This window comes from Pelodiscus sinensis, chromosome 25 (genome assembly GCF_049634645.1).
Source record: "Pelodiscus sinensis isolate JC-2024 chromosome 25, ASM4963464v1, whole genome shotgun sequence".
NCBI classification, from domain to species: Eukaryota; Metazoa; Chordata; order Testudines; family Trionychidae; genus Pelodiscus; species Pelodiscus sinensis.
This window is the reverse complement of record NC_134735.1, coordinates 20,491,771-20,519,296: the sequence shown is the minus strand read 5'-3', so window position 1 is coordinate 20,519,296 and position 27,526 is coordinate 20,491,771. Positions and strand designations below refer to the sequence as shown.

The following is a 27,526-nucleotide window of genomic DNA, read 5'->3' as shown; positions in this document are numbered from 1 at the left end:
TAACCCAGGGGCCCACAGTGCAGCAATCATCAGCAGTGTCTGTGTCTCCCCAGCCCCCATTCAGAGCTGAGTACAGGTACCTCCCCAGCCCCCTCCCCACCCCCGTCTCCTGCTCACAGCAGGTCAATAGGGTTCTCCCATTCTTGGGCCTCTGCTTCCCATGCAGCTGCTCCCAACAGGAGTCCCTTGCAGCCCGGCAGGCTGGGGCAGGCCCCATCTCTCCAGCACCAAGGTGATGATGGATACAGACACCAGGAGGAGCGAGACGAGGGTGCAGCCAATGGCCTAGCGGGCAGGAGATGTGGCCGGCCCTGCAAATGGAAAGGACCTGGTGACAGTCGGGTGCAAAGTGGCAAATGGCTCTGCAGTGCCAGCACTAGGCACAGAGCAGCTGCCGTGTAGAGACCTTGGGTGAGTGCCCAGAGGGCTAGATCTACAGGGGATCATGCTGCAGGGGGCATGTTCCCCCGACAGGAGGCCGAAGTGACAGAGGCTGTTGGGGACTCTCCTCCCTTTGCCCAGGTGGTGTTGGAGGAGCAGGGAAGGACCCAGGTTTGCTCAGGCTGCACCAGGACTTGGTGCAAAGGCCTGACAGGAGCCAGCAACGGACACAGCAGCCCAGACCCTCTCGCCTCTCCCCAGTATGGCTGGCAGCTCACAGGGGCGACCCCGCCCTGGGCACGAGGCCTTGGCACCGGCTGTGGGCTCAGGAGGGGGCGGACATGGGACATAAGCGATGCCGAAGGGAGGGGTGTGGGCATTAGAGGCCACTACCATTGCCCCGCCCCCTTCCCCGCACCTACCCCTGCCCCTGTTCTGAGGCCACGCCCCCACTCATTCCACTCCCCCCTCCCTCTGCTGCTTGGGCTCCCCCACCCTCACTCAGGTTCGCTGGCCTGAGGCTGGGGTTACGGTGCAGGATGGCTGGGGAGTGGGGCGCGGGAGAGGCTGCGGGTTGCAGGCTCTGGGACAGGTTCAGGGCAGCGATGGGAGTTTGGGTGCAGACTCAGAGGCAGTTAACTGTGGGAGGAGGATCCAACAGGAGGCTGGGGTTTGGGGTGGGGGGTGTCTACCCCAGCTGCCTGAGAGATACTAGACTGACTCTGGTTTCCTTGTGTCTCCCCGGCTGGGCTCTCACTCCCACTTCTCCTCTCAGGGTCCCTGCCGGCTCCCCTGCTCTATCTGAATGCGTCCCTGGCGCCTCCAACCCCCCCCAAGCCTCACGAATGTGGCCCCGACTGAGACATCTCACTCCCCTGGCACTCCAGCCCCAGCACAGATTAACTCTCCTGGGTTCCAGGGAGAGTGGCATTTGCGGGTCCCTCTCAATCTGAGGGGGGGCCAAAAATGAGGGATCCCCGAACCTCAGTCCTCCCTGTCCCTTCCCCTCACCTCAGTGAGGCTTGTGGGTTTTGGAAGAAGGGTTTTTGTATTTTGCTTTTCTCGTGTGTGGTCCCCAACTGGTTTTTCTGGGGGTCAGTGGCCCTGGAGACAAAAAAGGTTCCTCATCCCTGCCTTTAAGAAAGAAAACTTTGAAACCCTTTGTGGTAGACAGAAATTAACATTTGACCTTATTTAAAATGAAGTTTCCTAAAGTTAAAACACCTAATCTGTGTAAACATTCAAATTAAACCAGTCACCCAAGCTCCAGCACTAGCACAATGGCGCCGCGTGATGATGCAATGGACGGTGCGCACCCAGGCTCCTCCCCTCAGCTCTCTTCTGCACCCAACCGCCCCGTCCCAGACCCCAAACTCCTCGGTAGAAATGTGGCCCTTGACCACTTGCCAAAATGCCCCCCCCCATTAAAAATTATTGACAAAGCCTGATCCAAATGTTTTTTGAAACGTTATTTAATCCGAATTTAAATACATTCTATACAATTGGGAGGGTTGGGGGGAGGGGGACGCAGCTGCTGGCTCCTCAGCTCCTTGTGCTCTCACTGGCTGTCTTCCTGCTGCAAGGGAAGCAGAATCCGTCACATTCATCCCTGGGGACTCAGGGGTACTGGGCCCCCCCAGCATTTCCACCCTCCTCCCCCCTGCGCTGAGACTTGTTCTGCTCTCTGGTCACCCCCCGTCAGGCCCGCAGGGTGAGCTTCTGACCCACCCAGCAGGGACGTGGGGTGGGGGCAGCATGAGGAAAGGGGCGGGGGACTCCCTGAGGGGATGGGAAGGAGACCCTGGCCCTGCCCCGCTCTCCTGCATCTGCTCCGGCTGCTCACCATGTATCCCAGGAGCTGATGGGCCTGCCCATGCAGGGCGTGGGCCAGGACCAGCCCGGCCTGGCTGGGGCGCCTCAGGGGGGAGCGGGCAGCGAGCAGAGCCTTCTCTAAAAAGCAGTTCTCCTGCTCTGGCGTGAAGAGCTGCCCAAAGACCTGAAATCAAGAGCACGGGAGGTTTCAGCTGACGGCCCAGAGCCCGGCCCCAACTCCTGGGGCTAAAACAGCTTCCTCCTTCTGCAAACTCCCTTCCAGACCCTGCACCCAGACGCTCTCCTCACCCTGCACCCTAACCCCTGCCCCAGGTCACACCTTCCTCCTGCCCCCAAGACCCTCCCAGACCTCACCCCCCTCCGCACAACAGAGCAGCCCTAGGCCACTGGCCAACATCTTGGAGCGACCTCCATCAAAAAGTGTTGCCCCCCGTCCCGCCCTGCTTCCCCTCCTACGGGAGATCCGGGGCAAGGTGCGGCGCTGCCCCTAGGAAGCGCCGCCCCTTTGAAACGCCGGGACAGCGTCACAAAGGGGCAGCGCCGCCCTGTCCACGGCTCGAATAGTCGAGGGAAAATGCATCGACCATTCGATCAGCGACTCCCCGCTTCCCACCCCGCGTCCTACCCGCACGAGGGCCCCAGCCAGCCCCACCCCCGAGCCCTGCCCTGCCCTGGCAGCGCGTCCTTACCTCTCCCACCCGCACGGTGTTGCTGTGCGCCAGGACCCATCTCTCCTTATAGTAGTGCCTGCACCACAGGTCCTCTGCCTGGTGGATGTTGAGGCCTGCAAGAGACAAACCAGGGTGATTCTGCTGGCAGGTCTGAGCCCTTCCCCTCCCACGGGTCCCTGCAGGCATCCCTGGGCAAATGGAGGGGCACAGGGGGCAGAAGGGGAACACAGAGGGACGCATCCCCCCTTGGGCCAGTCTGGGGGAAAAGGGCTGGGTCCCCTCCCCCCGCCGCCGGCACCCTCAGGGTGTCCCTGGGGCCCAGGTCCCGGCTGGGTTCCTTACCCCTGTGGTGCAGGAGGAGTCGGTACAGGCTGTGCACCCCCTTCCGGGCCAGCCGGCTGACGTCTTCGGATGGGTCCGAAATAAAAAGGCCCAGCTGGGCCACGTGGTGACCCATCCTCGGCCAGTCGGCGGAGTTCTGAGGGGAGAGAAGAGGGGGGGTCCCTCAGCATCCTGGGGCTGCACGTCCCATGCTAACGGCCGCCGAGGCGGTTCTGAGCTCGGGGACGGACAGAGACACCTCCCGGGGCGGGGCGGGGCGGGGCGGGGCCGGCCTTGCGAGGAGACAACCCTGAGCAATGGCCCCGACTGAAGGGTCACTCCGGGGGTGGAACAAGGGGATCCACTGACGGCCACTCCCCAGTCTGGGGCCCAGGTGCCCCCCGGAAAGGCCCAGGGTCGCCCCTCCCCGGGGAAAGGAGAACGCGGCCCATTCCCGGCCCATTCCCAGCTCTGCCTCCCGGGGACGCTCCCAGCCCCGCGCCCTGCAGCCCCAGACCCCCCGGCTCCGAGGTCACTTACCTCAAACCCCGGGAGGGTGGTGGCGACTCCCAGCAGGGCCGTGGTGCTGCCAAGGGCCCTGGCTCGCTCCTGGGGCAGGCGGGACTCCAGCCACGGGCTCAGGTGCTGGGGGGGAAAGAGGCAGGTCAGGACCCGTAGGGAGGCGCCGGTTCTGGGCAGAGCCTGGGGCTCCTCTCAGACTGTGCCCCCCCCCCCCCCCAGCCACTGACACAGCTCCTCTCTCGGCCCCCCGAGGAAGCAGGGACAATGGCCCCGTCCCCCCCACGGGGCTCACCTCCATGATCAGCTGCAGCCTGGCGGTGTCTGGGGACTCGGCGAGGAGGCTTGCCAGTAGGGCCTGGAGGTCGACGGGAAGGGCCCGGATGAACTGCTGCAAGACAAGGGGGAGCCCTGGGTCAGAGGGGGGTTGGGGAATCCAGGCCACCCGCTGGCCCCGGGGTGCAGCCTTGAGCAGGGTCTGAGCCGCCTCGCAGAGCAGGGAGGAGCCCAGGCTGGGCATGGAAGGGACGGGCCCCCAGGGAGAGCAACGGGAAACCTGGAGGGAAGGATCCAAACCTGCAGCTTCTTCTCTCCCTCTGCCCCCACCCCCACTCCTCTCTGGAGCTCCAGCCCAGCCCGGGAGCAGGGCCCGGAGGGACGTACCTGTGTGTGGATGGGCTCCTGCTGCCAGTCCCCAGACACAGTCTGTCCCACGGCCGCCCTCAGCAGGGGGCTCAGGAGCTGGGCCTGTAGGGGAGGCTGCAAGGTGCTGGCAGGAGAGAGGGGCAGAGACTGTTCATTCAGCAGCAGGGCTGTGTCCAGACTCAGGGGGTTTTTCGGGAAAAGTAGCCTTTTTCCGAAAAAACATCACCTGCGTCTAGACTGCAGTCGCGTTCTTTCGAAATTAAATCGAAAGAACGCGGCTTTTCTTTCCACGGCGGTAAACCTCATTTCACGAGGAAGAACGCCTTCTTTGGAAAGTGCTTCTTTCGAACGAAGGCGTTCTTGAATGGAACTAGGGCTTCTTCGAAAGAGAGCATCCAGACTCACTGGGTGCTCCCTTTCGAAAGAGGCTTGCAGTCTAGACATAGCCCAGGAGACAGAGACTTTCCCACTCCCTGGTCAGGGGATCTGCTCTGGGGGGGAGTCGGCGGGGGGGGGGGGGGTCGGTACCTGAGGCTGCAGGCGGCGTTGAGGCAGTCGGCCAAGACCAGTGGGGTGGGGGAGTCCTCCATGATCTCCTGTGAGACCCAAGGAGACAAAGGGGCGTGTGAGGCTGGGGCCCCCAAGAGACGCTCACACGGCCAGCGCCCCCACCCAGCAGGATCCAACCCCACTGCCTCCCGCTGGCCTGTAGCCCCCCTGCCCGGCACAGGGCCCCTCCCAGCACCCCCCTCCCAAACCGGGACCAGCTCAATCCTTGTCCCCAGGCCGTCTCCTGCCCCTCACTGCCCTGGTGACCAGCCTCTGAAGCTCCTCATCCCTGCTCCCCAGGCGCATCCTCAGCAGCCCGCTCTGCTAACCTTCCAGCTCCCCCCCCCATGGCCCGGGGAGACCCCTCCCTGTTCCGAATCCCCCTACCTGTCCAGCACCCCAGACCTGCCCCATTTCTGTGTCCCTCCCTCCTCCAGCATCCCCACCCACCCTCCCCATGTCCACCTCCCCCTCCCCCTCCAGCACTCCTGGCCCCACCCATCCCATTTCCAGCACCTCCACCCGCCGCCATGGCCCAGGCAGACCCCTGTCCACCCCACGTATCCCCTCCCCTCCTCCCGGCCGCCGCGACTCGCTCACCACGATCCTGGCCATCATGGTGTCCTTGCAGCAGCGCGGCGCCAGGGTGTCCTCGCCCCTTTGGAGGGCGGCGAGGCAGGCGGGGGGGACGGCCAGGAGGAACCGCTGCAGGGCGGCTGGGCTCTGCACCCCAGAGAGAGTCTGTGAGCCTGGGGCCTGCCTGCCCCCCACGGACAGCTGCAGGGCTCAGGCCTCCCAGGAGTGGAGGTGGGAGCTGCCGGTTGTCCAAGCACCCACACTCCCCCCCCAACTGCTTCCTCAGGCTTGTGGGGGCCCAGCTGGTGCATGACAAGAGACCTCAGCTTGGGGGGCCCAGGTCATGCAGGAGAAGGGGCCCCAGGGGGATCCCCAGGGACAAGCCCCTCCCGGAGGGGGGGACGTGCTGGGAAGGGGCCGGACAATCTCGGGTCCCCCCCGTGTGGAGAAGGTTCCTACCGTGTCCCGGGTGTGGAGCTGCTCTTCAATATCATAGATGGCCCCTTCCTCCACCCGGGAGTCCATCCGCTCCTGGCAGAGCTCCGCCGAGGCGCAGGGGGGCTCTGTGCGGGAGGGAAGGGACCAGGGTGACTCCAGCGGCCAGCAGGGGTCACGCGCCCCCATGTCAGGGACCCAGGGCAGCTTGGGCCCCACACGCCCCTCGCAGGGACCCATCCCCCTTCCACCCTCACATCTGCCAACGCCCTCAGCAGAGCCCCCGCCAGGAACAAGAGAGCCAAGCAGCAGCTCCTGCCCCCATCCATTGCCCTGGCTGCGGGGCAGACACTGGGGCTGCCCCCCCGTGTACTGGGTGAGCCCCTGGGCCCAGCATGTTCACGGCCCCTCACCTGGGTCTGAGCGGCTGCAGGAGGTGGCCCGGCTGCAGCTGGAGGCCCAGGCGCTGCTGCTCACTGAGCTGGACCCACAGCTGCAGGGGCTGGTGCGGAGAGGCTGGGGGCTCCCGGAGACTGGCAGGTCCCCGGGGGCCGGGCAGGGCGATGCCCCCTGGTGGTAATGGGGGCTGGGCTCCTGGGGCAGGTGTTTCTCTCCACAGAGGAGGCCCCAGAGCCACCCTACCCGGCTGCCCCGCTGGGCTGGGTCCCGCCTTCCCAGCCGCCTCTGGAGCCAGGTCCGGAGGGGCCTGGCCGGTGGGCGAGTCGCCCCGAGCTGGTGGGATTCAGCTTCCCCGCCCGCGGGGACGGAGGAGCTGCTTCCCACCGGCCCTGGGGCCATCTTCAGGGCTTTCCGGAACCACAGCCTGATGTGTTTGGCCATGCTGCAAATGAGGGGAGCAAAGGGGAGCTTGGGGCGCAGCCTGCAGAGCGAAATCCAGGGGTTCCAGCTCCCCAGAGCGACTGCCCCCAGCCCCCAAATGGCCCCTTGCTTATCGGCTCGGTCTTGCACAGGCACTGCAGGGACCTGAGTCTCCTGCCCATCAACAGCCCCTGCTCGGCCAATCAGGGGAGAGTCTAAGGTGTGGGGGGGGTGGAGCGTTCTCCCCAAAGACACCGGCATAGACCTGGTCCAGCCCCACCTCCCCAGTCCCCACAATGGGGGCTGCATCCCCCGCCCCACGGCTCCTGCAAACCACCCCCCCTCCTTCAGCTAGTCTGTTGGGTCACAAGCTGGGGGGGCAGCAGGGGAAGGTCACAGAAGAGGCAAGAACAGAGCAGAAATGTGGGCGGGATGGAGGAAAAGGGAAACCAACCAGGAGAAAGCCCCAGTGGCGCTAAGGACACAGCCCAGGTGAGGAATCACCTTCTGGCCCTTGACCGAGGGCTGGGCCTGCCTGGAACCCAGCCGGCCCCGGGCGGGATCCAAACCCCTGGGGGCTCTTACCTTCTGCAAAACGCTGTCCGGATGTGGAACTCACAGAGGACAAAGCAACTGTGAGCAGGAGACGCACCAGAGCTAAAGCAACCGGGGGTCTCCAAAGTCCCCTGGGCCCGCCCCCCCCTTTTCTCAGCCTGAGATGTGGGCTCCTCTGTGAGGTCACCACCTCCCCACCTGCCCTTTGCCTGATCTGCTGAGGGCTGCCCAAAGCCCCTGTGAGGTCACTGCCCCCCCCCCACCTCACCCTGCCAGGCAAATGTCCTGCCTCTGGCCACCCCTCTGGGAAGTTGGAGCCATTCCTAGGGGTCCCCCCCACTCCCTGACTGGGCATCCTGCAGCCAGCAGCTCCAGTAGCCCCATAGGCTGCTCCCTGCCCTACGCTGCAGGCTTCTTGCACAAGAACTGTTTCACACCGGAGTTCTTGCGCAAAAGGTCTCGTGCAAGAGCACCTCCACCCTGCCATGTGCTTTTGCACAAGAGTGTCCATGGCATTGTGAACGCTTTCTCGTGCAAGAAAGCTCTGATGACCATTTTAGCCATAAAAGTGTCTTGCTCAAGAAGCCCCTGGTGCCCGTCCACGCTGCCTTCTTGCACAACAGCTCTTGCACAAAAGGGGCTTATTCCTCGTGGGGAGAGGAATAACTCCTGTGCAAGAAGCCCTCTTTTCTGATGCTTTACTGCAAATTTACTTGCACAAGAATTCACGTGCAGTGTAGACGCGCCACAAGTTTTTGCACAAGAACAGTTGTTCTTGAGCAAAATGCCTGCAGTGCAGACGTGGCCTTGGTGTCACCCAGCACTGGACTTCCTGGCCAGGAGCAAGAGTTAGAGCCTCCCACTCGCCCCGCTGCCTCTCACGGGCTCCCGTCCGGCCCCAGCCCTGGGCTTTGCCCTAGCGCATCCCAGCAAGGCCTCTGGCCTGCACTAGACCCATTGACATGTGGAGAATCCACCACTGCCCTGGGGCGCTTTTGTCTATGGGACTCGGACTCACAGCTGAGCATGGAGCCTGATTTCTCCCAGGACTTGGGCTCTTTCCTGGCCAGGCCCTGGAACTGGTTCCACCTTTGTCTGCCAGGGACCGATACTGTCTCTCCAGGGAGGCCCTGCAGTGCAGGCACCTTCCTTTCCCCCCTCGGGAGCAGTCATTGTTCTGCACCCCACAAAGCAGTGGGGGGCTCCTGGCTGCCCCAGCTCCAATCTCTGAGCTTCTCTCTCAACGGGGGCCAGGCCTGGAGGCTCTAGTCCCCCTGGGTATGTATTTCTACACTACCCCGCTAGTTTGAACTAGGGGGGTAATGTATGCATACCGAACTTGCTAATGAAGCCCGGGATTTGAATTTCCCGGGCTTCATTAGCATAAAGCCGGCGCCGCCATTTTTAAAAGCCGGCTAGTGCGAACCCCTCCCATCATGCGTGGGGTCTCCTGGTACCGGAGGGAGGACGGGGGCAGACCAGGAAGGTTAATTTGATGTTGCAGCGGCAGGAAGAGGAGGGGTGGCGCAGAGGAGCTGTCAGTACATTATCCCAATACGCCATCCCAGTGCAGGCGTCGCACTCAGCTCTACCTGCGCTGAGCAGAAAGGGGGTCTAGGACACACACACAAGTAGCCCCAGAACCACGCAGGAGCAGAGTCGTTCTGCGAAAGGGAGAGGTTTATTGGGTCTACGAGGGCGGCCGTAGGGGGGTGTCGTGTGTGTGCCACTCATCTCCGTCTGGGCAGCGGCACCGGTCGGGCTCAGAACTGGGCACAGGACCCGACCACGGCACCATCGATCTCCAGTGTATCGATCTGCTGGAAGCCGCGGCAGAGCTGAATTGCAGAACGGCTGCCCATTGGCAAAGACCTTGAAATGCTGGTTCCTGCAGCCGATGGAGAGGAACCCACTCCTCCTGGGGGGAGGAGCAGCCAAGAGAGGGACCCACTCAGACCGGTCTGGCAGCGTGACGTAGTGGAACCAGCGCTGCCTAGGTAGGGTTTTACCTCCCCCCAGTCTGCTTCTGAGACCGAGTTTCCCCCTCTGCCCCATGGGCTAACAACAAGGCACTTTACAAACATTCTCTGTGTCATCGGCATTGTATGAAGGGGGAAACTGAGGCATGGAGCGGCATCTGATTTATATAGCTCAACCCAGTCCCCACCCCTCTCGGTCTGCAGGAAAAGAAGCCAAGTGCTCTTGTTCCCACTACTCCTCCATTCCCCTGCTTCCACCTGATGTCAAATACACAAAGCTCACTACTTCTTCTTTCCTGCACTTAAGCCAAGCAGATCAGGATGGGGAGGAGACATGAGGGAGCCCCCAGGCTCTTGCTCTCTCTCGCACATACACACACATATATTACTTTAGAAAATGCCAGGTGTGAGCTAGAGGAGAATCTCCATTAACTGTTAGCACTATAGGGCATATGATACATACATAAAGCATTTACAGTCCATCCAGCAGCCCCAAGATTTAAACTACTGGAGACTACCCATTAGCTGCTAGTTGTATAGGAACTATGGGTATGTCTACACTACAAAGTTAATTCGAACTAACAGCCGTTAGTTGGAAGTAACTTTCATAGGTGCTACACATACAAACCGCTAGTTTGGACTTAATTCGAACTAGGTAAACTTCATTCTACCAGGAGTAACGCCAAATTCGAATTCAGTAGTTGGAATTAAGGGCTGTGTAGCCACTTAATTCGAAGTAGCTGGAGCCCAGCCCTCCCCAGGTTCCCCTGGTGGCTGCTCTGGGCCAAACCAGGAAAACTCCTCTCCTCTCCCCAGCCCTGGGGCCCTTAAAGGGGTAGACTCTGGCCAGACGGCACTTGCCAGAGCCAGCCCTGCCAGCAGTCTCTGCCCCGAACCAGGGGCTGCAGGATGAGCCAGGCAGCCAGTGCCAGCGAGCCGTCCCCCCGCCCAGTCCCCCAGCACCCAGGGGCCAGCCAGGGGCCGTAGATGGCGCGCACCCTCCTGGTCTAGTGTGGAGGTCATGGACCTCATTGAGGTTTGGGGGCAGGGCCCCAGCGTCCATGATCTCTGTACTAGGAGGAGGAACGTGGCCGTCTACGGGCGCATAGCGGCCGCCATGGCCCGAAAGGGACACAGGCCACCCAGGAGCAGGCGAATCCTGGTGTTCTGGCTGTGGGGGAAAAAGACAGCCACAAGATGGCGTTTGGAGTCACACGGGCGAGTCGCCTGTCCAAGCGGGACCGAGTCCCTTCCAAAGAGAAACCATGGCAGCCATGCAAGTCCAAGGCTGCACAGGAAACCTCAGGAGCTGCGACTGGGGCTCAGTTCGCGCGGCCACGCTTCCCAGGGGAGGCATGAGACAGGCCCAGAGGTCTGCGCAGCAAACAGGCCCGCAGGAGGGAGGCGGCTAAGAACCCGCGCGGCTCGTGCGTTTCTCCCTCTCAGCTGGCGTAGAGGCGGGAGGGGAACGACACCTGCCCGGCTGGAGCTTTCGCGCTTGGGCTCGGGGCTTAAGCCCCGAGGCCGAGGCCCCGGCGCGGTTGCTGGGAGACGGGCTCCCGTGGCACGGCACGGCCCCTGAACCTTGCCGGCCACAAGGTGACCTCACCGAGGCCGAGAGGGATGGCTTGGAGGTGGCAAAAGGGAGCCCGCTAGCAAGCGCCAGGAGGCCGAGCGTAGCCACGTCCCCGGGTGGGCTCGAACCACCATCCTTTCGGTTAACAGCCGAACGCGCTGACCCATTGCGCCACAGAGACCTCGAAGGGCTTTCCGAAACGCTGCCTAGCAGCCTGCTCCTCTGCCTGGCCGTGCCAGTGCAGCCCAGGTGCTAGAGTGGATTGCGGGCAGTCTAGCCCCAAGGGAGCAGAGTGGCGCAGCGGAAGCGTGCTGGGCCCATAACCCAGAGTTCGATGGATCGAAACCATCCTCTGCTACGTGTGGGCCGGCCTCTTTTGACTCCGCGCCTTCACTCCAGGCTGCAAGTAGCTAAAGGCCAGGCCAGGATGCCGCCTGCGGGGAAGCTCTCGGCAGCCCCCCGCTTCCTGTGTGGGAGGCACGGAGGCCTCCTCTTCTGTCCTCAGGCAACAGGGCTTCCTCCTGCCCTTTTCCCACCCACAAGGGCCGCCGGGACCCGCTCAGGGAGCGCGCCAGGGAGGCTCTCCAGACGCTCGTGGAACAAAGCACTTCTGGACCACGCTACCCAGAGCCTTCATTCAGGCCTAGACAAAACGCCTAGACAAAGAGCTGCCACAGCATCAACACTGGCCTTGCTCTACTACTCCCAGGCACGCCAAACCCCTCACAAAGAGAACTTCTGCCTTCGCCATACTGCTCAACAACAGGACACGCGAGCAATCCCCTCCGACGCGCCGCTTCTCCCGCATCGCCACCACCCACGCTCTTTAGGCACACGCCGGCTGACCAAAACCCATCTCATCCCATCAAAAGCTTCTGCCCAGCCCAAGAGGACCAGCTACGTTCCCGGCTCAATTCATCCCTTACAGTCAGAGCCAAAAATCACCAGCTGACGGTCCTTCAGAATCCTCAATGGAAAGGGGGAGAGGGAATTGTGGGAGCACGGGCAGCACTCGCCACGGTCTCGGTTGAGGCTTGCAGCAGTCATGGAAGAGAGAGCTGGCTTCGGTCAAGTCTCGGGAGTACGGCCACGGCTTGGACGGGTCCTTCAGTCCTTGGCTCAGAGCTTCGGTTGGTAGCCCACATCCTCCCGAGGTAAAAAAGCAGGAGGGCTTTCCTTCCAGGGCCTTTTGCATCTTCTGCCGTGGGAGGCGAATCCTGGTGTTCTGGCTGTGGGGGAAAAAGACAGCCACAAGATGGCGTTTGGAGTCACACGGGCGAGTCGCCTGTCCAAGCGGGACCGAGTCCCTTCCAAAGAGAAACCATGGCAGCCATGCAAGTCCAAGGCTGCACAGGAAACCTCAGGAGCTGCGACTGGGGCTCAGTTCGCGCGGCCACGCTTCCCAGGGGAGGCATGAGACAGGCCCAGAGGTCTGCGCAGCAAACAGGCCCGCAGGAGGGAGGCGGCTAAGAACCCGCGCGGCTCGTGCGTTTCTCCCTCTCAGCTGGCGTAGAGGCGGGAGGGGAACGACACCTGCCCGGCTGGAGCTTTCGCGCTTGGGCTCGGGGCTTAAGCACCGAGGCCGAGGCCCCGGCGCGGTTGCTGGGAGACGGGCTCCCGTGGCACGGCACGGCCCCTGAACCTTGCCGGCCACAAGGTGACCTCACCGAGGCCGAGAGGGATGGCTTGGAGGTGGCAAAAGGGAGCCCGCTAGCAAGCGCCAGGAGGCCGAGCGTAGCCACGTCCCCGGGTGGGCTCGAACCACCATCCTTTCGGTTAACAGCCGAACGCGCTGACCCATTGCGCCACAGAGACCTCGAAGGGCTTTCCGAAACGCTGCCTAGCAGCCTGCTCCTCTGCCTGGCCGTGCCAGTGCAGCCCAGGTGCTAGAGTGGATTGCGGGCAGTCTAGCCCCAAGGGAGCAGAGTGGCGCAGCGGAAGCGTGCTGGGCCCATAACCCAGAGTTCGATGGATTGAAACCATCCTCTGCTACGTGTGGGCCGGCCTCTTTTGACTCCGCGCCTTCACTCCAGGCTGCAAGTAGCTAAAGGCCAGGCCAGGATGCCGCCTGCGGGGAAGCTCTCGGCAGCCCCCCGCTTCCTGTGTGGGAGGCACGGAGGCCTCCTCTTCTGTCCTCAGGCAACAGGGCTTCCTCCTGCCCTTTTCCCACCCACAAGGGCCGCCGGGACCCGCTCAGGGAGCGCGCCAGGGAGGCTCTCCAGACGCTCGTGGAACAAAGCACTTCTGGACCACGCTACCCAGAGCCTTCATTCAGGCCTAGACAAAACGCCTAGACAAAGAGCTGCCACAGCATCAACACTGGCCTTGCTCTACTACTCCCAGGCACGCCAAACCCCTCACAAAGAGAACTTCTGCCTTCGCCATACTGCTCAACAACAGGACACGCGAGCAATTCCCTCCGACGCGCCGCTTCTCCCGCATCGCCACCACCCACGCTCTTTAGGCACACGCCGGCTGACCAAAACCCATCTCATCCCATCAAAAGCTTCTGCCCAGCCCAAGAGGACCAGCTACGTTCCCGGCTCAATTCATCCCTTACAGTCAGAGCCAAAAATCACCAGCTGACGGTCCTTCAGAATCCTCAATGGAAAGGGGGAGAGGGAATTGTGGGAGCACTCGCCACGTTCTCGGTTGAGGCTTGCAGCAGTCATGGAAGAGAGAGCTGGCTTCGGTCAAGTCTCGGGAGTACGGCCACGGCTTGGACGGGTCCTTCAGTCCTTGGCTCAGAGCTTCGGTTGGTAGCCCACATCCTCCCGAGGTAAAAAAGCAGGAGGGCTTTCCTTCCAGGGCCTTTTGCATCTTCTGCCGTGGGAGGCGAATCCTGGTGTTCTGGCTGTGGGGAAAAAAGACAGCCACAAGATGGCGTTTGGAGTCACACGGGCGAGTCGCCTGTCCAAGCGGGACCGAGTCCCTTCCAAAGAGAAACCATGGCAGCCATGCAAGTCCAAGGCTGCACAGGAAACCTCAGGAGCTGCGACTGGGGCTCAGTTCGCGCGGCCACGCTTCCCAGGGGAGGCATGAGACAGGCCCAGAGGTCTGCGCAGCAAACAGGCCCGCAGGAGGGAGGCGGCTAAGAACCCGCGCGGCTCGTGCGTTTCTCCCTCTCAGCTGGCGTAGAGGCGGGAGGGGAACGAAACCTGCCCGGCTGGAGCTTTCGCGCTTGGGCTCGGGGCTTAAGCCCCGAGGCCGAGGCCCCGGCGCGGTTGCTGGGAGACGGGCTCCCGTGGCACGGCACGGCCCCTGAACCTTGCCGGCCACAAGGTGACCTCACCGAGGCCGAGAGGGATGGCTTGGAGGTGGCAAAAGGGAGCCCTCTAGCAAGCGCCAGGAGGCCGAGCGTAGCCACGTCCCGGGGTGGGCTCAAACCACCATCCTTTCGGTTAACAGCCGAACACGCTGACCCATTGCGCCACAGAGACCTCGAAGGGCTTTCCGAAACGCTGCCTAGCAGCCTGCTCCTCTGCCTGGCCGTGCCAGTGCAGCCCAGGTGCTAGAGTGGATTGCGGGCAGTCTTGCACCAAGGGAGCAGAGTGGCGCAGCGGAAGCGTGCTGGGCCCATAACCCAGAGGTCAATGGATCGAAACCAACCTCTGCTACATGTGGGCCGGCCTCTTTTGACTCCGCGCCTTCACTCCAGGCTGCAAGTAGCTAAAGGCCAGGCCAGGATGCCGCCTGCGGGGAAGCTCTCGGCAGCCCCCCGCTTCCTGTGTGGGAGGCACGGAGGCCTCCTCTTCTGTCCTCAGGCAACAGGGCTTCCTCCTGCCCTTTTCCCACCCACAAGGGCCGCCGGGACCCGCTCAGGGAGCGCGCCAGGGAGGCTCTCCAGACGCTCGTGGAACAAAGCACTTCTGGACCACGCTACCCAGAGCCTTCATTCAGGCCTAGACAAAACGCCTAGACAAAGAGCTGCCACAGCATCAACACTGGCCTTGCTCTACTACTCCCAGGCACGCCAAACCCCTCACAAAGAGAACTTCTGCCTTCGCCATACTGCTCAACAACAGGACACGCGAGCAATTCCCTCCGACGCGCCGCTTCTCCCGCATCGCCACCACCCACGCTCTTTAGGCACACGCCGGCTGACCAAAACCCATCTCATCCCATCAAAAGCTTCTGCCCAGCCCAAGAGGACCAGCTACGTTCCCGGCTCAATTCATCCCTTACAGTCAGAGCCAAAAATCACCAGCTGACGGTCCTTCAGAATCCTCAATGGAAAGGGGGAGAGGGAATTGTGGGAGCACTCGCCACGGTCTCAGTTGAGGCTTGCAGCAGTCATGGAAGAGAGAGCTGGCTTCGGTCAAGTCTCGGGAGTACGGCCACGGCTTGGACGGGTCCTTCAGTCCTTGGCTCAGAGCTTCGGTTGGTAGCCCACATCCTCCCGAGGTAAAAAAGCAGGAGGGCTTTCCTTCCAGGGCCTTTTGCATCTTCTGCCGTGGGAGGCGAATCCTGGTGTTCTGGCTGTGGGGGAAAAAGACAGCCACAAGATGGCGTTTGGAGTCACACGGGCGAGTCGCCTGTCCAAGCGGGACCGAGTCCCTTCCAAAGAGAAACCATGGCAGCCATGCAAGTCCAAGGCTGCACAGGAAACCTCAGGAGCTGCGACTGGGGCTCAGTTCGCGCGGCCACGCTTCCCAGGGGAGGCATGAGACAGGCCCAGAGGTCTGCGCAGCAAACAGGCCCGCAGGAGGGAGGCGGCTAAGAACCCGCGCGGCTCGTGCGTTTCTCCCTCTCAGCTGGCGTAGAGGCGGGAGGGGAACGACACCTGCCCGGCTGGAGCTTTCGCGCTTGGGCTCGGGGCTTAAGCCCCGAGGCCGAGGCCCCGGCGCGGTTGCTGGGAGACGGGCTCCCGTGGCACGGCACGGCCCCTGAACCTTGCCGGCCACAAGGTGACCTCACCGAGGCCGAGAGGGATGGCTTGGAGGTGGCAAAAGGGAGCCCTCTAGCAAGCGCCAGGAGGCCGAGCATAGCCACGTCCCGGGGTGGGCTCAAACCACCATCCTTTCGGTTAACAGCCGAACACGCTGACCCATTGCGCCACAGAGACCTCGAAGGGCTTTCCAAAACGCTGCCTAGCAGCCTGCTCCTCTGCCTGGCCGTGCCAGTGCAGCCCAGGTGCTAGAGTGGATTGCGGGCAGTCTAGCCCCAAGGGAGCAGAGTGGCGGAGCGGAAGCGTGCTGGGCCCATAACCCAGAGGTCGATGGATCGAAACCATCCTCTGCTACGTGTGGGCCGGCCTCTTTTGACTCCGCGCCTTCACTCCAGGCTGCAAGTAGCTAAAGGCCAGGCCAGGATGCCGCCTGCGGGGAAGCTCTCGGCAGCCCCCCGCTTCCTGTGTGGGAGGCACGGAGGCCTCCTCTTCTGTCCTCAGGCAACAGGGCTTCCTCCTGCCCTTTTCCCACCCACAAGGGCCGCCGGGACCCGCTCAGGGAGCGCGCCAGGGAGGCTCTCCAGACGCTCGTGGAACAAAGCACTTCTGGACCACGCTACCCAGAGCCTTCATTCAGGCCTAGACAAAACGCCTAGACAAAGAGCTGCCACAGCATCAACACTGGCCTTGCTCTACTACTCCCAGGCACGCCAAACCCCTCACAAAGAGAACTTCTGCCTTCGCCATACTGCTCAACAACAGGACACGCGAGCAATTCCCTCCGACGCGCCGCTTCTCCCGCATCGCCACCACCCACGCTCTTTAGGCACACGCCGGCTGACCAAAACCCATCTCATCCCATCAAAAGCTTCTGCCCAGCCCAAGAGGACCAGCTACGTTCCCGGCTCAATTCATCCCTTACAGTCAGAGCCAAAAATCACCAGCTGACGGTCCTTCAGAATCCTCAATGGAAAGGGGGAGAGGGAATTGTGGGAGCACTCGCCACGGTCTCGGTTGAGGCTTGCAGCAGTCATGGAAGAGAGAGCTGGCTTCGGTCAAGTCTCGGGAGTACGGCCACGGCTTGGACGGGTCCTTCAGTCCTTGGCTCAGAGCTTCGGTTGGTAGCCCACATCCTCCCGAGGTAAAAAAGCAGGAGGGCTTTCCTTCCAGGGCCTTTTGCATCTTCTGCCGTGGGAGGCGAATCCTGGTGTTCTGGCTGTGGGGGAAAAAGACAGCCACAAGATGGCGTTTGGAGTCACACGGGCGAGTCGCCTGTCCAAGCGGGACCGAGTCCCTTCCAAAGAGAAACCATGGCAGCCATGCAAGTCCAAGGCTGCACAGGAAACCTCAGGAGCTGCGACTGGGGCTCAGTTCGCGCGGCCACGCTTCCCAGGGGAGGCATGAGACAGGCCCAGAGGTCTGCGCAGCAAACAGGCCCGCAGGAGGGAGGCGGCTAAGAACCCGCGCGGCTCGTGCGTTTCTCCCTCTCAGCTGGCGTAGAGGCGGGAGGGGAACGACACCTGCCCGGCTGGAGCTTTCGCGCTTGGGCTCGGGGCTTAAGCCCCGAGGCCGAGGCCCCGGCGCGGTTGCTGGGAGACGGGCTCCCGTGGCACGGCACGGCCCCTGAACCTTGCCGGCCACAAGGTGACCTCACCGAGGCCGAGAGGGATGGCTTGGAGGTGGCAAAAGTGAGCCCGCTAGCAAGCACCAGGAAGCCGAGCGTAGCCACGTCCCTGGGTGGGCTCGAACCACCATCCTTTCGGTTAACAGCCGAACACGCTGACCCATTGCGCCACAGAGACCTCGAAGGGCTTTCCGAAACGCTGCCTAGCAGCCTGCTCCTCTGCCTGGCCGTGCCAGTGCAGCCCAGGTGCTAGAGTGGATTGCGGGCAGTCTAGCCCCAAGGGAGCAGAGTGGCGCAGCGGAAGCGTGCTGGGCCCATAACCCAGAGGTCGATGGATCGAAGCCATCCTCTGCTACGTGTGGGCCGGCCTCTTTTGACTCCGCGCCTTCACTCCAGGCTGCAAGTAGCTAAAGGCCAGGCCAGGATGCCGCCTGCGGGGAAGCTCTCGGCAGCCCCCCGCTTCCTGTGTGGGAGGCACGGAGGCCTCCTCTTCTGTCCTCAGGCAACAGGGCTTCCTCCTGCCCTTTTCCCACCCACAAGGGCCGCCGGGACCCGCTCAGGGAACGCGCCAGGGAGGCTCTCCAGACGCTCGTGGAACAAAGCACTTCTGGACCACGCTACCCAGAGCCTTCATTCAGGCCTAGACAAAACGCCTAGACAAAGAGCTGCCACAGCATCAACACTGGCCTTGCTCTACTACTCCCAGGCACGCCAAACCCCTCACAAAGAGAACTTCTGCCTTCGCCATACTGCTCAACAACAGGACACGCGAGCAATTCCCTCCGACGCGCCGCTTCTCCCGCATCGCCACCACCCACGCTCTTTAGGCACACGCCGGCTGACCAAAACCCATCTCATCCCATCAAAAGCTTCTGCCCAGCCCAAGAGGACCAGCTACGTTCCCGGCTCAATTCATCCCTTACAGTCAGAGCCAAAAATCACCAGCTGACGGTCCTTCAGAATCCTCAATGGAAAGGGGGAGAGGGAATTGTGGGAGCACTCGCCACGGTCTCGGTTGAGGCTTGCAGCAGTCATGGAAGAGAGAGCTGGCTTCGGTCAAGTCTCGGGAGTACGGCCACGGCTTGGACGGGTCCTTCAGTCCTTGGCTCAGAGCTTCGGTTGGTAGCCCACATCCTCCCGAGGTAAAAAAGCAGGAGGGCTTTCCTTCCAGGGCCTTTTGCATCTTCTGCCGTGGGAGGCGAATCCTGGTGTTCTGGCTGTGGGGGAAAAAGACAGCCACAAGATGGCGTTTGGAGTCACACGGGCGAGTCGCCTGTCCAAGCGGGACCGAGTCCCTTCCAAAGAGAAACCATGGCAGCCATGCAAGTCCAAGGCTGCACAGGAAACCTCAGGAGCTGCGACTGGGGCTCAGTTCGCGCGGCCACGCTTCCCAGGGGAGGCATGAGACAGGCCCAGAGGTCTGCGCAGCAAACAGGCCCGCAGGAGGGAGGCGGCTAAGAACCCGCGCGGCTCGTGCGTTTCTCCCTCTCAGCTGGCGTAGAGGCGGGAGGGGAACGACACCTGCCCGGCTGGAGCTTTCGCGCTTGGGCTCGGGGCTTAAGCCCCGAGGCCGAGGCCCCGGCGCGGTTGCTGGGAGACGGGCTCCCGTGGCACGGCACGGCCCCTGAACCTTGCCGGCCACAAGGTGACCTCACCGAGGCCGAGAGGGATGGCTTGGAGGTGGCAAAAGGGAGCCCGCTAGCAAGCGCCAGGAAGCCAAGCGTAGCCACGTCCCCGGGTGGGCTCGAACCACCATCCTTTCGGTTAACAGCCGAACGCGCTGACCCATTGCGCCACAGAGACCTCGAAGGGGTTTCCGAAACGCTGCCTAGCAGCCTGCTCCTCTCCCTGGCGGTGCCAGTGCATCCCAGGTGCTAGAGTGGATTGCGGGCAATTTAGCCCCAAGGGAGCAGAGTGGCGCAGCGGAAGCGTGCTGGGCCCATAACCCAGAGGTCAATGGATCGAAACCATCCTCTGCTACGTGTGGGCCGGCCTCTTTTGACTCCGCGCCTTCACTCCAGGCTGCAAGTAGCTAAAGGCCAGGCCAGGATGCCGCCTGCGGGGAAGCTCTCGGCAGCCCCCCGCTTCCTGTGTGGGAGGCACGGAGGCCTCCTCTTCTGTCCTCAGGCAACAGGGCTTCCTCCTGCCCTTTTCCCACCCACAAGGGCCGCCGGGACCCGCTCAGGGAGCGCGCCAGGGAGGCTCTCCAGACGCTCGTGGAACAAAGCACTTCTGGACCACGCTACCCAGAGCCTTCATTCAGGCCTAGACAAAACGCCTAGACAGAGAGCTGCCACAGCATCAACACTGGCCTTGCTCTACTACTCCGAGGCACGCCAAACCCCTCACAAAGAGAACTTCTGCCTTCGCCATACTGCTCAACAACAGGACACGCGAGCAATTCCCTCCGACGCGCCGCTTCTCCCGCATCGCCACCACCCACGCTCTTTAGGCACACGCCGGCTGACCAAAACCCATCTCATCCCATCAAAAGCTTCTGCCCAGCCCAAGAGGACCAGCTACGTTCCCGGCTCAATTCATCCCTTACAGTCAGAGCCAAAAATCACCAGCTGACGGTCCTTCAGAATCCTCAATGGAAAGGGGGAGAGGGAATTGTGGGAGCACTCGCCACGTTCTCGGTTGAGGCTTGCAGCAGTCATGGAAGAGAGAGCTGGCTTCGGTCAAGTCTCGGGAGTACGGCCACGGCTTGGACGGGTCCTTCAGTCCTTGGCTCAGAGCTTCGGTTGGTAGCCCACATCCTCCCGAGGTAAAAAAGCAGGAGGGCTTTCCTTCCAGGGCCTTTTGCATCTTCTGCCGTGGGAGGCGAATCCTGGTGTTCTGGCTGTGGGGGAAAAAGACAGCCACAAGATGGCGTTTGGAGTCACACGGGCGAGTCGCCTGTCCAAGCGGGACCGAGTCCCTTCCAAAGAGAAACCATGGCAGCCATGCAAGTCCAAGGCTGCACAGGAAACCTCAGGAGCTGCGACTGGGGCTCAGTTCGCGCGGCCACGCTTCCCAGGGGAGGCATGAGACAGGCCCAGAGGTCTGCGCAGCAAACAGGCCCGCAGGAGGGAGGCGGCTAAGAACCCGCGCGGCTCGTGCGTTTCTCCCTCTCAGCTGGCGTAGAGGCGGGAGGGGAACGACACCTGCCCGGCTGGAGCTTTTGCGCTTGGGCTCGGGGCTTAAGCCCCGAGGCCGAGGCCCCGGCGCGGTTGCTGGGAGACGGGCTCCTGTGGCACGGCACGGCCCCTGAACCTTGCCGGCCACAAGGTGACCTCACCGAGGCCGAGAGGGATGGCTTGGAGGTGGCAAAAGGGAGCCCGCTAGCAAGCGCCAGGAGGCCAAGCGTAGCCACGTCTTCGGGTGGGCTCGAATCACCATCCTTTCGGTTAACAGCCGAACGCGCTGACCCATTGCGCCACAGAGACCTCGAAGGGCTTTCCGAAACGCTGCCTAGCAGCCTGCTCCTCTGCCTGGCCGTGCCAGTGCAGCCCAGGTGCTAGAGTGGATTGCGGGCAGTCTAGCCCCAAGGGAGCAGAGTGGCGCAGCGGAAGCGTGCTGGGCCCATAACCCAGAGGTCGATGGATCGAAACCGTCCTCTGCTACGTGTGGGCCGGCCTCTTTTGACTCCGCGCCTTCACTCCAGGCTGCAAGTAGCTAAAGGCCAGGCCAGGATGCCGCCTGCGGGGAAGCTCTCGGCAGCCCCCCGCTTCCTGTGTGGGAGGCACGGAGGCCTCCTCTTCTGTCCTCAGGCAACAGGGCTTCCTCCTGCCCTTTTCCCACCCACAAGGGCCGCCGGGACCCGCTCAGGGAGCGCGCCAGGGAGGCTCTCCAGACGCTCGTGGAACAAAGCACTTCTGGACCACGCTACCCAGAGCCTTCATTCAGGCCTAGACAAAACGCCTAGACAGAGAGCTGCCACAGCATCAACACTGGCCTTGCTCTACTACTCCCAGGCACGCCAAACCCCTCACAAAGAGAACTTCTGCCTTCGCCATACTGCTCAACAACAGGACACGCGAGCAATTCCCTCCGACGCGCCGCTTCTCCCGCATCGCCACCACCCACGCTCTTTAGGCACACGCCGGCTGACCAAAACCCATCTCATCCCATCAAAAGCTTCTGCCCAGCCCAAGAGGACCAGCTACGTTCCCGGCTCAATTCATCCCTTACAGTCAGAGCCAAAAATCACCAGCTGACGGTCCTTCAGAATCCTCAATGGAAAGGGGGAGAGGGAATTGTGGGAGCACTCGCCACGTTCTCGGTTGAGGCTTGCAGCAGTCATGGAAGAGAGAGCTGGCTTCGGTCAAGTCTCGGGAGTACGGCCACGGCTTGGACGGGTCCTTCAGTCCTTGGCTCAGAGCTTCGGTTGGTAGCCCACATCCTCCCGAGGTAAAAAAGCAGGAGGGCTTTCCTTCCAGGGCCTTTTGCATCTTCTGCCGTGGGAGGCGAATCCTGGTGTTCTGGCTGTGGGGGAAAAAGACAGCCACAAGATGGCGTTTGGAGTCACACGGGCGAGTCGCCTGTCCAAGCGGGACCGAGTCCTTTCCAAAGAGAAACCCATGGCAGCCATGCAAGTCCAAGGCTGCACAGGAAACCTCAGGAGCTGCGACTGGGGCTCAGTTCGCGCGGCCACGCTTCCCAGGGGAGGCATGAGACAGGCCCAGAGGTCTGCGCAGCAAACAGGCCCGCAGGAGGGAGGCGGCTAAGAACCCGCGCGGCTCGTGCGTTTCTCCCTCTCAGCTGGCGTAGAGGCGGGAGGGGAACGACACCTGCCCGGCTGGAGCTTTTGCGCTTGGGCTCGGGGCTTAAGCCCCGAGGCCGAGGCCCCGGCGCGGTTGCTGGGAGACGGGCTCCTGTGGCACGGCACGGCCCCTGAACCTTGCCGGCCACAAGGTGACCTCACCGAGGCCGAGAGGGATGGCTTGGAGGTGGCAAAAGGGAGCCCGCTAGCAAGCGCCAGGAGGCCGAGCGTAGCCACGTCCCCGGGTGGGCTCGAATCACCATCCTTTCGGTTAACAGCCGAACGCGCTGACCCATTGCGCCACAGAGACCTCGAAGGGCTTTCCGAAACGCTGCCTAGCAGCCTGCTCCTCTGCCTGGCCGTGCCAGTGCAGCCCAGGTGCTAGAGTGGATTGCGGGCAGTCTAGCCCCAAGGGAGCAGAGTGGCGCAGCGGAAGCGTGCTGGGCCCATAACCCAGAGGTCGATGGATCGAAACCATCCTCTGCTACGTGTGGGCCGGCCTCTTTTGACTCCGCGCCTTCACTCCAGGCTGCAAGTAGCTAAAGGCCAGGCCAGGCCAGGATGCCGCCTGCGGGGAAGCTCTCGGCAGCCCCCCGCTTCCTGTGTGGGAGGCACGGAGGCCTCCTCTTCTGTCCTCAGGCAACAGGGCTTCCTCCTGCCCTTTTCCCACCCACAAGGGCCGCCGGGACCCGCTCAGGGAGCGCGCCAGGGAGGCTCTCCAGACGCTCGTGGAACAAAGCACTTCTGGACCACGCTACCCAGAGCCTTCATTCAGGCCTAGACAAAACGCCTAGACAGAGAGCTGCCACAGCATCAACACTGGCCTTGCTCTACTACTCCGAGGCACGCCAAACCCCTCACAAAGAGAACTTCTGCCTTCGCCATACTGCTCAACAACAGGACACGCGAGCAATTCCCTCCGACGCGCCGCTTCTCCCGCATCGCCACCACCCACGCTCTTTAGGCACACGCCGGCTGACCAAAACCCATCTCATCCCATCAAAAGCTTCTGCCCAGCCCAAGAGGACCAGCTACGTTCCCGGCTCAATTCATCCCTTACAGTCAGAGCCAAAAATCACCAGCTGACGGTCCTTCAGAATCCTCAATGGAAAGGGGGAGAGGGAATTGTGGGAGCACTCGCCACGTTCTCGGTTGAGGCTTGCAGCAGTCATGGAAGAGAGAGCTGGCTTCGGTCAAGTCTCGGGAGTACGGCCACGGCTTGGACGGGTCCTTCAGTCCTTGGCTCAGAGCTTCGGTTGGTAGCCCACATCCTCCCGAGGTAAAAAAGCAGGAGGGCTTTCCTTCCAGGGCCTTTTGCATCTTCTGCCGTGGGAGGCGAATCCTGGTGTTCTGGCTGTGGGGGAAAAAGACAGCCACAAGATGGCGTTTGGAGTCACACGGGCGAGTCGCCTGTCCAAGCGGGACCGAGTCCCTTCCAAAGAGAAACCATGGCAGCCATGCAAGTCCAAGGCTGCACAGGAAACCTCAGGAGCTGCGACTGGGGCTCAGTTCGCGCGGCCACGCTTCCCAGGGGAGGCATGAGACAGGCCCAGAGGTCTGCGCAGCAAACAGGCCCGCAGGAGGGAGGCGGCTAAGAACCCGCGCGGCTCGTGCGTTTCTCCCTCTCAGCTGGCGTAGAGGCGGGAGGGGAACGACACCTGCCCGGCTGGAGCTTTCGCGCTTGGGCTCGGGGCTTAAGCCCTGAGGCCGAGGCCCCGGCGCGGTTGCTGGGAGACGGGCTCCCGTGGCACGGCACGGCCCCTGAACCTTGCCGGCCACAAGGTGACCTCACCGAGGCCGAGAGGGATGGCTTGGAGGTGGCAAAAGTGAGCCCGCTAGCAAGCACCAGGAAGCCGAGCGTAGCCACGTCCCTGGGTGGGCTCGAACCACCATCCTTTCGGTTAACAGCCGAACACGCTGACCCATTGCGCCACAGAGACCTCGAAGGGCTTTCCGAAACGCTGCCTAGCAGCCTGCTCCTCTGCCTGGCCGTGCCAGTGCAGCCCAGGTGCTAGAGTGGATTGCGGGCAGTCTAGCCCCAAGGGAGCAGAGTGGCGCAGCGGAAGCGTGCTGGGCCCATAACCCAGAGGTCGATGGATCGAAGCCATCCTCTGCTACGTGTGGGCCGGCCTCTTTTGACTCCGCGCCTTCACTCCAGGCTGCAAGTAGCTAAAGGCCAGGCCAGGATGCCGCCTGCGGGGAAGCTCTCGGCAGCCCCCCGCTTCCTGTGTGGGAGGCACGGAGGCCTCCTCTTCTGTCCTCAGGCAACAGGGCTTCCTCCTGCCCTTTTCCCACCCACAAGGGCCGCCGGGACCCGCTCAGGGAACGCGCCAGGGAGGCTCTCCAGACGCTCGTGGAACAAAGCACTTCTGGACCACGCTACCCAGAGCCTTCATTCAGGCCTAGACAAAACGCCTAGACAAAGAGCTGCCACAGCATCAACACTGGCCTTGCTCTACTACTCCCAGGCACGCCAAACCCCTCACAAAGAGAACTTCTGCCTTCGCCATACTGCTCAACAACAGGACACGCGAGCAATTCCCTCCGACGCGCCGCTTCTCCCGCATCGCCACCACCCACGCTCTTTAGGCACACGCCGGCTGACCAAAACCCATCTCATCCCATCAAAAGCTTCTGCCCAGCCCAAGAGGACCAGCTACGTTCCCGGCTCAATTCATCCCTTACAGTCAGAGCCAAAAATCACCAGCTGACGGTCCTTCAGAATCCTCAATGGAAAGGGGGAGAGGGAATTGTGGGAGCACTCGCCACGGTCTCGGTTGAGGCTTGCAGCAGTCATGGAAGAGAGAGCTGGCTTCGGTCAAGTCTCGGGAGTACGGCCACGGCTTGGACGGGTCCTTCAGTCCTTGGCTCAGACCTTCGGTTGGTAGCCCACATCCTCCCGAGGTAAAAAAGCAGGAGGGCTTTCCTTCCAGGGCCTTTTGCATCTTCTGCCGTGGGAGGCGAATCCTGGTGTTCTGGCTGTGGGGGAAAAAGACAGCCACAAGATGGCGTTTGGAGTCACACGGGCGAGTCGCCTGTCCAAGCGGGACCGAGTCCCTTCCAAAGAGAAACCATGGCAGCCATGCAAGTCCAAGGCTGCACAGGAAACCTCAGGAGCTGCGACTGGGGCTCAGTTCGCGCGGCCACGCTTCCCAGGGGAGGCATGAGACAGGCCCAGAGGTCTGCGCAGCAAACAGGCCCGCAGGAGGGAGGCGGCTAAGAACCCGCGCGGCTCGTGCGTTTCTCCCTCTCAGCTGGCGTAGAGGCGGGAGGGGAACGACACCTGCCCGGCTGGAGCTTTCGCGCTTGGGCTCGGGGCTTAAGCCCCGAGGCCGAGGCCCCGGCGCGGTTGCTGGGAGACGGGCTCCCGTGGCACGGCACGGCCCCTGAACCTTGCCGGCCACAAGGTGACCTCACCGAGGCCGAGAGGGATGGCTTGGAGGTGGCAAAAGGGAGCCCGCTAGCAAGCGCCAGGAAGCCAAGCGTAGCCACGTCCCCGGGTGGGCTCGAACCACCATCCTTTCGGTTAACAGCCGAACGCGCTGACCCATTGCGCCACAGAGACCTCGAAGGGGTTTCCGAAACGCTGCCTAGCAGCCTGCTCCTCTCCCTGGCGGTGCCAGTGCATCCCAGGTGCTAGAGTGGATTGCGGGCAATTTAGCCCCAAGGGAGCAGAATGGCGCAGCGGAAGCGTGCTGGGCCCATAACCCAGAGGTCAATGGATCGAAACCATCCTCTGCTACGTGTGGGCCGGCCTCTTTTGACTCCGCGCCTTCACTCCAGGCTGCAAGTAGCTAAAGGCCAGGCCAGGATGCCGCCTGCGGGGAAGCTCTCGGCAGCCCCCCGCTTCCTGTGTGGGAGGCACGGAGGCCTCCTCTTCTGTCCTCAGGCAACAGGGCTTCCTCCTGCCCTTTTCCCACCCACAAGGGCCGCCGGGACCCGCTCAGGGAGCGCGCCAGGGAGGCTCTCCAGACGCTCGTGGAACAAAGCACTTCTGGACCACGCTACCCAGAGCCTTCATTCAGGCCTAGACAAAACGCCTAGACAGAGAGCTGCCACAGCATCAACACTGGCCTTGCTCTACTACTCCGAGGCACGCCAAACCCCTCACAAAGAGAACTTCTGCCTTCGCCATACTGCTCAACAACAGGACACGCGAGCAATTCCCTCCGACGCGCCGCTTCTCCCGCATCGCCACCACCCACGCTCTTTAGGCACACGCCGGCTGACCAAAACCCATCTCATCCCATCAAAAGCTTCTGCCCAGCCCAAGAGGACCAGCTACGTTCCCGGCTCAATTCATCCCTTACAGTCAGAGCCAAAAATCACCAGCTGACGGTCCTTCAGAATCCTCAATGGAAAGGGGGAGAGGGAATTGTGGGAGCACGGGCAGCACTCGCCACGTTCTCGGTTGAGGCTTGCAGCAGTCATGGAAGAGAGAGCTGGCTTCGGTCAAGTCTCGGGAGTACGGCCACGGCTTGGACGGGTCCTTCAGTCCTTGGCTCAGAGCTTCGGTTGGTAGCCCACATCCTCCCGAGGTAAAAAAGCAGGAGGGCTTTCCTTCCAGGGCGTTTTGCATCTTCTGCCGTGGGAGGCGAATCCTGGTGTTCTGGCTGTGGGGGAAAAAGACAGCCACAAGATGGCGTTTGGAGTCACACGGGCGAGTCGCCTGTCCAAGCGGGACCGAGTCCCTCCCAAAGAGAAACCATGGCAGCCATGCAAGTCCAAGGCTGCACAGGAAACCTCAGGAGCTGCGACTGGGGCTCAGTTCGCGCGGCCACGCTTCCCAGGGGAGGCATGAGACAGGCCCAGAGGTCTGCGCAGCAAACAGGCCCGCAGGAGGGAGGCGGCTAAGAACCCGCGCGGCTCGTGCGTTTCTCCCTCTCAGCTGGCGTAGAGGCGGGAGGGGAACGACACCTGCCCGGCTGGAGCTTTTGCGCTTGGGCTCGGGGCTTAAGCCCCGAGGCCGAGGCCCCGGCGCGGTTGCTGGGAGACGGGCTCCTGTGGCACGGCACGGCCCCTGAACCTTGCCGGCCGCAAGGTGACCTCACCGAGGCCGAGAGGGATGGCTTGGAGGTGGCAAAAGGGAGCCCGCTAGCAAGCGCCAGGAGGCCGAGCGTAGCCACGTCCCCGGGTGGGCTCGAACCACCATCCTTTCGGTTAACAGCCGAACGCGCTGACCCATTGCGCCACAGAGACCTCGAAGGGCTTTCCGAAACGCTGCCTAGCAGCCTGCTCCTCTGCCTGGCCGTGCCAGTGCAGCCCAGGTGCTAGAGTGGATTGCGGGCAGTCTAGCCCAAAGGGAGCAGAGTGGCGCAGCAGAAGCGTGCTGGGCCCATAACCCAGAGGTCGATGGATCGAAACCATCCTCTGCTACGTGTGGGCCGGCCTCTTTTGACTCCGCGCCTTCA

General features: G+C 62.4%; 7 non-coding genes across 7 annotated transcripts; all 7 read right to left on the bottom strand.

Moving 5' to 3' along the window:
- Positions 1-10,966: 10,966 nt before the first annotated feature.
- On the bottom strand, positions 10,967-11,040 carry TRNAN-GUU (transfer RNA asparagine (anticodon GUU)). Its single transcript has one exon. It is a non-coding gene; the product is annotated as a tRNA-Asn (tRNA).
- A 1,560-nt stretch (positions 11,041-12,600) lies between these two features.
- TRNAN-GUU (transfer RNA asparagine (anticodon GUU)) lies at positions 12,601-12,674 on the bottom strand. The gene has a single exon. It is a non-coding gene; the product is annotated as a tRNA-Asn (tRNA).
- Positions 12,675-17,475: 4,801 nt separating this feature from the next.
- Positions 17,476-17,549, bottom strand: TRNAN-GUU (transfer RNA asparagine (anticodon GUU)). Its single transcript has one exon. It is a non-coding gene; the product is annotated as a tRNA-Asn (tRNA).
- Positions 17,550-19,100: 1,551 nt separating this feature from the next.
- Positions 19,101-19,174, bottom strand: TRNAN-GUU (transfer RNA asparagine (anticodon GUU)). Its single transcript has one exon. It is a non-coding gene; the product is annotated as a tRNA-Asn (tRNA).
- Positions 19,175-23,981: 4,807 nt separating this feature from the next.
- TRNAN-GUU (transfer RNA asparagine (anticodon GUU)) lies at positions 23,982-24,055 on the bottom strand. The gene has a single exon. It is a non-coding gene; the product is annotated as a tRNA-Asn (tRNA).
- A 1,551-nt stretch (positions 24,056-25,606) lies between these two features.
- Positions 25,607-25,680, bottom strand: TRNAN-GUU (transfer RNA asparagine (anticodon GUU)). The gene has a single exon. It is a non-coding gene; the product is annotated as a tRNA-Asn (tRNA).
- Positions 25,681-27,240: 1,560 nt separating this feature from the next.
- Positions 27,241-27,314, bottom strand: TRNAN-GUU (transfer RNA asparagine (anticodon GUU)). The gene has a single exon. It is a non-coding gene; the product is annotated as a tRNA-Asn (tRNA).
- Between the last annotated feature and the right edge of the window lie 212 nt (positions 27,315-27,526).